The following is a 10,000-nucleotide window of genomic DNA, read 5'->3' on the forward strand; positions in this document are numbered from 1 at the left end:
TGAAATCGAGCATGGGGGAAAAAATGGAGTCGCTTGCTAACAAAACTTCATATTGAATTTAAAAAATAATAATGTGCTATCTCACTCGGTATCGCTATAAACTGTATTGATTTTATATTCTTAATAGTGAATTTGGAAAGAAAATTAGCACCTTTTATTATTATTATTATTATTATTATTATTATTATTATTATTATTATTATTATTATTATTATTAATGTTGTTGTTGTAATAGTAGTAGTATTGGAACAAAGCTTTATTTTTCTGCTGTAAAATGAAATACCCCAAACCCGTGGTATGGCTTTCCAATCAATCCTCGCTATAGCCGTGTCCCTTGATTACCAGTAGCTTATATCTCTCGTGTTTGATTACAGGCGTGCTGTAGACAGTGCGTTTAGAACGCTAAAACATGTCTGTGTTCCATCCGACACACTTGGCAGCGTTCTGATTCGAATGGGACCACCACAATGGTGCTAGCAATCCCAGAACGTTATCTTAACATTAGTCACTTTGTGTTAACAGCGTGATATCAGTGCCAGTTTTCAACGCTGGGATTGAAAAGATGAATAAATCCATAAGGTTTGGACCGAGTAACCCAATTCTTTTGTAGTCTTTTCTCCAATACGTCGTCAATCTGCGCGTTCCATTTTGACAACGTCCATTAACAAAATCAAATCCATATATAAATAAATCATCAAACACAGAAATAATAAATAATGACCTTGGTTACAAAAAAAAAGAAAAAAAAAAGTGTAAATCACATCCCGCCGGCTCTTCTTTCATAAACCTGAACCAGAAAAACGCTTCCAAAAATTAAACAAAAAAACTCAGTGAGGGAACAAGCGACGTGTTCATTCTTCAGATAATCACAATCCACGCAGCACTGCTGGCAGCCCCGGCCGCTCGGGTGCTGTAATTGAATAGAAAAGCGCATCGTATTGGTTAGGATTGAGGTCCATTGGAGCTGGAGATATCAGGTAAGCAAGAACATACCAGTTGCCTTATACAACGTTGCTGCATTCTAGATACAGACTCAATTTGAGAGATATAATTAATTGCCCTGTGTTTGACCTATACAGGATCATCCGCGGGTCTATTCTCTTTTTTTCGGCTCTAGATTAAGACAGACGCTTTCAAATAGGTAACTAAGAGGTTAAAGGGCACAGTTTTTATACATCGTTCTCGCTTTCCCTCCCTTCCTCCTTCCTTTCCCTCTCCCTCTCTCGTTTTCTCTTATAAATTAAAAAAAAAAAAACTTTTTGAAGTGTGAAAACTTTTTGGTTGTATGTTTTTTTTTTTCTTTTTCGGCAACATCTTAAGAAATCCTCGTTTGGTCGAGGTGGCTGGTTTGGTGTTTTTTTTTTTTTTTTTTTCGGGGCGGAAACAAGAGTATAAGGTGTAGACTTGAGCGAGTTAACACTTCTTTTCAGATACTTTCAAAAAGAGCTGAGAACGGATGTTGAAGGTTAGGTGTAAAAAAAAAACGAAGACGTTGTAAGCATGATTTATGACTCGAAGATGGGATTGGTTACCCTCTGCCTGGTCCTAATTTAGAAAGGTTTTCTTTGCTATAGGGGGGAAAAAACGCAAACACTATCCGTCTTAATTTTGGTTTAGCTTTAGTTTATTAATACAGTCTCTGGGTTTGCCCAATATTAGACCAACCTGCGCAGCAACAGCATTAAGACAGACGAACTCAACTGCAACCTTATATCACCACCATTACCACAGACATGTGTGCTGTTTCAAAAACTGCAGCCGTGGGTGTGTTTGTGTGTTGTATAGCTGTTGATGTATGGCATTTCATATATATTGGTGTTTGCGCATAGATGAAAAAGCAGGCAATGGTTAAACCGGTTTTGTTCTGCATGAGGTACAGGTGACAATTTGTATCACAGTGTAGCTGCACAACTATTGCACAATTATTTAATATTCCGCGTTTCTACCACTATTATTATTATTTATTATTATTATTATTATTATTATTATTATTATTATTATTATTATTATTATTATTTAATACTTCATATTTTAGATGAACCACTAAGGTGAAATACATTGTAATTGTTGCATTTGATTCAGGTCTCTGGAATAGCCATCTGTGCAATACTGGCAGTCTTGAACTTTCCCCGTCAAAACGTTCGGTACTTTGTTGAAGGAAACTTTTACAAATTGCATTCTGTTTCCTGAGGCCAGTACATTGCCAGAGAGCTGCGCCCCTGCGCCCAGGCGTCGGATTTTAGCAGAAAATTGCTTTGCATTAAATTTCCCTCCTCAGCCCCTCCAAATTATTTTTTTTTGGGGGTAGCCCCCAGCTAAAAATGGAAATTTTGACCCAGCGGTTTATGCGTTCAGGAATGCAAGATGAGAGGAAACCGCACGACTATAAGTGGCTATAATTGAATTGATTTGATCATAAATCACAAACATGAGGGCGAAGACTGGGGAGTAAAAGAAGTGAATTGTGCTCCGAGTCCTAGTGTGTTCTGTATGCCAGCTCTTGGTTATTTGCATACACCGTATATTTTAATATTCTTATTATTCTTATTATTCTTATTTAATAATAATAATAAATAATACATAAATAATAGAAGGACAAGCGCGTCAAAGTGTACCAATATATATATATATATATATATATATATATATATATATATATATATATATATATATATATATATATATATCTACACATAGAGAGAGATAGAGAGAGAGAGAGAGAAAGAGAGAGAGAAATCTGAGATTTGAAAACTATAGAAATTTAAAATCTGAATAATTTTCCATCCAGCTGAGGAAGGCCTTGCAGTCTGATACATCTTAATATAATTGACTTTTTAAATCAACTATTCAGATTTTTGTGTACCTGCATTCTTTTTGATTATTTTTGATAGATAGATAGATAGATAGATATAGATAGATAGATAGATAGATAGATAGAGCATTCTCAGTGGTATATTGTATTCTATTTATCATATTGTCTTGTGTCTGCACTTTTCCATTGCAAGGAGCAGAAGGGTGGTTGACCTTAAAACCGCTGATGCCCTGTTCAGGCTCTTTGTATATATTGAAGGCATTGACGTTCTGTTAAACATTTACCATGATGGCCCCGGCTCCTCTATTTAAAAATTAACCCAAACCGCTCTTCCAGTGAGGGCATGGGACATCCTCCCGGGCTGCTTAGCCTTTTGCTGTGAGCCTGAGAGATCAAAGCTCTTTACAATATATAGCTGGACCAGGGAGACACAGAAAACAAGGAAGAAGAAGAAAAAGAAACAAAAAATCAACATTCCAGCACACCATCCTATGTGTAACTTCTAAACGCTTCCGATTTCAAAAATAATAATAATAATAATAATAAAACCGCATTCTACCAACGAACAGTCTTACATGGAGAGGGTATGGAAAGCATCTACTTTCAAACCTTCTGGTTTTACAAAGATCATTTTCAGGATCTCCTCAGTCCAAGTTCTTCATTCTGGTATACCGGTGGTCATCGAATATGTCTGCTGGTCGTCCCATTATCAGATAGCAACTGATCATCAGTGGCACCAAATAAGCGTTTTAGGTGTGCAGGGGGGTAGGGGGGGTCATTAAAGTGCAATTAAATACACTGATATGCATGGATTCTAACTTTTTCTTAGCTCATGTTAGACCACGCAACATTGATTTTGGAAGATTAGTTATAGTGGATATACCACTTGGATAGGAGGGACCCGGCAACGGTTCAGATAAAGATTTGAATTGTAATCCAGCGTTCTTTCGAAAAATGAGAAGGAGTGGGTGTAAACCAAACCCACCGCCTCAGAGCCTCTCTCAATAGGGACATGTGCAGATTCGGTGTTATCAGAGTCAAATACTATAAGGGGCCCTCGCAGGTCTCCCTCCTCTCTCTCTCTCTCTCTCTCTCTCTCTCTCTGTCCCCCTCTCTCTCTCCTTCTCTCTCCCCTTGTTCTCTCTCTTTCTCCGGAGTTGCAAAACCCTCAGTCGTGCAAGAAAAGGATTTAAAAACCAAACGACACAAATTTTCCATCAGGATTTCTACCTCTTCTTGTATACGTTCAGTTCAACATCAGGTTGCATTTGGATACTTCTTGACCGTTGTACGAAGCGCCGGGAATACAACCCCGAAGCTGTATGACACAGAAACGAATGCAGGACAAAAAAGCAAAACAAAACGCACAACGAGCATAAGGGTGCAGGAATGTGCATACGCTGAAAGTTTTTGACTAACTCAAAAAAAGGGGGGGGGAGAGAGAGGGAGAGAGCGGAAAAAACGTTCATTTTTAGAATTCCATTTAAAACGAGCATACGTTGACGTATGCAAATCACGTGAGCGCATAATTAAGGCATAATTTTGGCATTTGGAGCGGGCCTTCTCGTCGCCAGAGCACTCATCACCAAACTCTTGCTAATAACAACTGCGTGGTTCAAAAAAAAAAAAAAAAAAGAAGAAGAAAATAATAAAATACACACACAATTAATGTGATGAGGGCAGCTTTCTGGAGACCAAAGATTCTGTGGAAGTGTATAATCCGGGTGCCTTGAAAACCTGTGATAGAAGCCTGGATCTTTATTTTTTTTATTTTTTATTTTTTTGTTTATACATGTATATATATAAATATGCATGTATATATTTGGAAGCTGTTCAAAAAGTACTTCCGCTGATTGATCATTAACCCGGTGAGTTATTGCTCGGCTTCACAAAGGTCGTTTGAAGAAAGACGTCTAATCTGTCAAAGACACTACACACTTCTCTCGCTTTATCGTGTCTTTTTAGAAGCGCCTAAATTAAAGCTTAAAAAAAAAAAATGAATTGCGTGTAGCAGGGAAGAAAGCTTTGTGTGTGTGTGTGTCTGTGTCTGTGTGCGTGTGTGTGTGTGTGTGTGTGTGTGTGTGTGTGTGTGTGTGTGTGTGTGTGTGTGTGTGTGTGTGTGTGTGTGTGTGTGTGTGTGTGTGTGTGTGTGTGTGTGTGTGTGTGTGTGTGTGTGTGTGTGTGTGTGTGTGTGTGTGTGTGTGTGTGTGTGTGTGTGTGTGTGTGTGTGTGTGTGTGTGTGTGTGTGTGTGTGTGTGTGTGTGTGTGTGCATATATTGCATTTACGATAACGAGAAACTTAATAAAGTTAGAAATAGAGCGCTTGTTTTAATCAGTGAGCATGTTTATTATTATTATTATTATTATTATTATTATTATTATTATTATTATTATTATTCAAAACGAAATATGGAACGGATGACATGTAAACTAAGACTGTTTAGCCGTGACACACATAATCTGCATTTTAAAAAATTATACATTATTCATGAGCCCTTTGTTACACTTATAACAAAAGTGTTTAGCCGATAGTATTGATTTCCTTATCGGTGCATCCTCACATAACTCTATCAGCTATATAAGTATTAGGATTTTTTATCGTGTTGTTTAGTTTACATCGATAACTTTTAAATAAACCGAATGGCTTTTGTTTAATGTTTTTTTTTTTTTTTTTTTAATTAGCTGGTCATCCTTTTGCATAACACTGTCCCTTCCTTTTGTTCCATCAGTCCGCCGCTGGAAAGCACGCCGGTAGTTTCTATAGGTAACTTCTTTTTCTGTCAAGCACCGTTTCAATCGTTTGCAGGCTATCTTTATTTAAAATCTACAAAGGGGAACTTATACGAGGTAAGACTGTGGTTTGAATGCAAGGGGGGCAATTCTTGCCCCGTGTGAGCGCGAGTGTGTGTCTGTGCGCTAGAGAGAAGAGAGAGAGAGCGCGAGGGAGTGTGTGAATGCAATAAATAATTTTATAGTGATATAGGCCGCAGATTTACAGAGGTCAGGAGTCTGATGTGTGATTTATGTATTTGGGATGTTGTGACTAGCGAAGCAAAGGGGTGTTTCGAAAACGTTTATATTTTGCTTTTTGGATACTGTGAAAACTAGAATGGTCGTTTGTTTTATTTGATTTGATTTAATTTGATTTCGTTCTTGCTATTCTGCAATGTGCACGGGTTTATGTAGAACAGTTCTGACCCCTCGAACAGATTCTGGTGCTGACGGTGTTTTATTCTACAGGGAGATGTTGTTGTGTTTTTGGGTTTTTTTTTTAATATTGTTTTTGTTGAAAGAGTGTTCTTTGGATACGTTTGTGGGGGTGCTGTTTGTATTTTTTTCATTTTATTTCTCCTGCTAGCGTTTTCTTTGCAGTCTTTTTTAATTTCTTTTGTATGGTGTGTTGTTCGGGCAGGGCAGAATGTATGTGAATAGACGATTCCGTTAGCCTATATGTGTTAACAAAAAATGTTAAAGACAAGGGTGTGTGTGTGTATGTATATATATATATAATATATATATATATATATATATATATTTATATATTATATATATATATAGATATATATATAGATAATATATATATGCTGACTTTTGCATATCTCAAAACGTGGATTCGTTAAGGGTAGGAAAACACAACAAGAAACGTGCACTAAATATAATTTAATTTATGGTTACACAACAGAATGTTAGCAGTTTTAGAAGATAATAAAATAAAAATAAAAAACCAAAATAACTTTTTAAACCTTTATTTTCAAATTTAAAATTATTTTAAAATATCACACTGTTTTAAACATTCTGTTTTGATATTTACAATTTTCTATCAATGTACACAAACACTGCGTTGAAAAGCACACCTACACACAGAGATCATGAAGGTGTCAGTACTGCAAACAACGCACTTGCTGCTGTTCTCTCTGCTGTTCGGTTTTAATAACTCTCTTTATGTCTGTAATTTTGACACTAATGTGTGTCACTGTTGCATTGTCACCCCTGGCATTCTTAAGCACAGAACTTCGATTTCTTACAGCAGGTCGTGTGTTCTATATTCGATTTTTGGCGACCTCTTTGATCGAATCTCACGCGGGTTTTTTCCTTCCTTTTTTTTTCTTTTTCAGTCTCACCCTCGCATCAAGACACGCTATTGTTGTTTAAAATCTTGTGGTGACAAACGACACAGATTCGGTAAGTTCTACAGTATTCCCAGTATATGATTTATGATCTTCATCAAAATTCAATTGATGTTAAACGATTTACGTAGCAAGGTGACGTATTTTATGAGGTTGTGTAGGAGTATTATTCGCATGTTAGTGCTGCTCTCGGTGATATTGTTTGTTTATTGATATGTGTGTGTTTCTTTTAATCTGCATCCCTTCATATACAAGGTATATATATATATATATATATATATATATATATATATATATATATATATATATATATATATATATATATATATATATATATAAGTCCATCAATAGTTTGACAATATAATTGTTCATGTATATGTGTGTGTGTGTGTGTGTGTGTGTGTGTGTGTGTGTGTGTGTGTGTGTGTGTGTATATATATTTGGAGTGCATTATTAAATGTATGCAGAATGAAGAAGTGGGTCAAGCTTTCATTTTGATTGAATATTACAAACCGCATTTTTCTCAGCAATTTAATTTTCAGAAAATGGGACTGAAACGTGTTTTCTTCAGCCTATAAGAAACCGCATGCGTTCTCCGTGCGCGGTTTTCAATACACTACATAGGATTGAACACAAAGGCACTTCACCTATTGACAATGAGTTTGTGTACGTCCAATACCCGTGTGCTGTTGTAAGCTATGTTAATATATAACGCGTTTCGTATTCGTAAAAAAGCACACTTGAGTTTATGAAAGCAAGCATACCACTGTTCCACTCAGAGCTATACCGTGTGTGTGTGTGTGTGTGTTGGTGTCGAATATTGTGTTATCTTATATACTTGAGCAGATTCTTAATGTTTGTAATGCACACTGACAGTTATATAATATATAGCCCTGAGATTTCTTGGGAAGATAAAGGAAGACTGTCATTAGTCAGCACGCCAGCCTTTCAATGCGTTGTCTAGCTGCTGCTGTATTTTTTACACGAGGGTATAGACTGCAATTGAAATGTTTAATAATGAAGCATACATCTTGAATGCAACCGCTTTAAAATACTTTTTTTTGTATTGAACAGTTATTTTAGTCTGAAGTGTTGTACAAATCCAGTAAGCACATGTTTTCATTATAAATTACCTAAGAATTATGTTATATTTTTATGTTTTTAAATATTTCTAGAAAATATATATAAAATATTCTATACTATCTATATATATATATATATATATATATATATATATATATATATATATATATATATATAGCGCACACACACACACACACACACACCACACAACATATATATATATATAATATATATATATATATATATATAATATATATATATATTTTAATAAAAACCAGAATCTCACAAGTGCAATAAATCATGCAGTTAAAACGCACGAGTCAATTAACCTATGTATAAATACATATAACGACAACAAGGATTGCAATGAAAATGCATCAACTATTAAGTATTGCTCTCATAATAAATAAATACATTAAAATAAATAACAAAGGAGAGTTCCTTCACTGTGTTCTCCTAACTTATGACTTAAATGTTGTCCGAACAATTGGTTTAAGCAGCACCTCGGTGATCTGTCTCCACTCTTTTCAGTGTTAAAACAAACACAGCCGCGGCGTATTCCTGTCCCTGCTAAGCCAAAACATAAAATAATATCACATAAAACTGGGGGGGGGGGGGGGGGGGGGGGGGGGGACACGACAGTCCGGCTCTATAATGCGTTTTCTTTTTTTCTTTTTTTACTTTTCAACAGCAGGCAACAGGCGAATTATCGTCTAGAATCCAAATAAACCAGAACTCGCCACAATATACTCCCCGAAATTCTCTTCCGGATCTTGCTTCTCCTTTGTCGCACTTTGTTGTTGTTTTGTTGTAAAATCGAATTTTTTGGGTGGTGGGAGAAAACTTTTTTTTTTTTTTTTTAATAATAAAATAGCCACAGTTGGCAAAAATCTCAAACAATACTGAAAAGAAAGTGGGAAAATATTTTGCAGACACCTCGATTTCTTCTCCTGGCGCCCTCCTACGCCGGCCCGAGTTCCTTTCTATTCAAGTTCCTACACAAACGCATCTTTATGAAGTTGTTGTTTACAGTTGCCGTATGCATGTGTGTGTTAGAAGTCATAAATCTTACGTAGCCATAAACGACACAGTCAGTGTCTTGAATAATAGAGAGAGAGAGAGAGAGAGAGAGAGAGAGAGAGAGAGAGAGAGAGAGAGAGAGAGAGAGAGAGAGAGAGAAACGCGGTCCTATAAACACCTTGGCGTGCCTAAATTATTTTTCCTTTTTGTTCACCTCTGTGGTGTCATATACTACAAACAAATACCCAACGACACATAACCTTGCTATCAAAGTTCGTTTGAAATAAGCTTGCTGCTCCGACGTTTTCCTTCCTGTTAAATATCACACTTTTTATTTTATTCACACTCTCCCTTATTTTAGTAAGACACCCCCACCCCCCGTCCCGCTTACTGTCTGTTCAACAACCCTTCTATGCATTAATTATTAGTTGTGAAGGGCTTGAGTTTACGCTATACAGATAGGCTGGGGTTGGGATTCATAAGGGATAAAATAAATGTTTTTTGGCTATGCTATCTGTAACACGCAGGGGGCGAAATATAAGACTTTCCTGTTAGAACACAATCGTATCGTTATCGTTTGACACCTAACTGTTAAACACTGGAATTTTAAAAAGCGAGTTTTACTATCTCCAGTTGTAGGCCCTCAGTCCAACACTTCTGCAATTAGCATAATTTTTTCAGCGGTGACGCTGTGTGTGTGTGTGGAACAGGGGATTAGCACACCGTGGCTTCCGTGCCGGCCACTCCAAAAAGCAGCGCTTTATTTACACAAATAGCGCAATGGCGTTACAAAAACGGACATGATGATCATAATATTAATAATAACAACTAGAAAAACGATGGCAAAGCTGCACCGCGCACGTTATGGTGTTCAGCTGGGCGCTGTTAAGGGAAAACATAGTGGGGCCATTGTTATCAGTGAATAGGGCGTACCAGTTTACAGAGCAGTCGGTATACC

General features: G+C 36.6%; 1 protein-coding gene across 4 annotated transcripts in view; it reads left to right on the forward strand.

The window, feature by feature from the left end:
- Nucleotides 1-10,000, forward strand: part of LOC121323877 (homeobox protein Hox-B3a-like) — a 26,654-nt gene that overhangs the window by 9,343 nt on the left and 7,311 nt on the right. For 2 of the 4 annotated variants that reach the window (XM_041265188.1, XM_041265187.1), the window contains exon 2: nucleotides 6,928-6,994. The exons of 1 other annotated variant lie outside the window; for it this stretch is intronic. The gene's annotated coding sequence lies outside the window, so the exon portion shown is untranslated. Of the gene's footprint in view, nucleotides 1-4,250; nucleotides 4,681-6,927; nucleotides 6,995-10,000 lie in introns of those variants that run through there. One more of the 4 variants, XM_041265186.1, reaches the window with a different exon arrangement.

The sequence above is a fragment of the Polyodon spathula genome, chromosome 12 (genome assembly GCF_017654505.1).
Source record: "Polyodon spathula isolate WHYD16114869_AA chromosome 12, ASM1765450v1, whole genome shotgun sequence".
Taxonomy (NCBI): Eukaryota; Metazoa; Chordata; class Actinopteri; order Acipenseriformes; family Polyodontidae; genus Polyodon; species Polyodon spathula.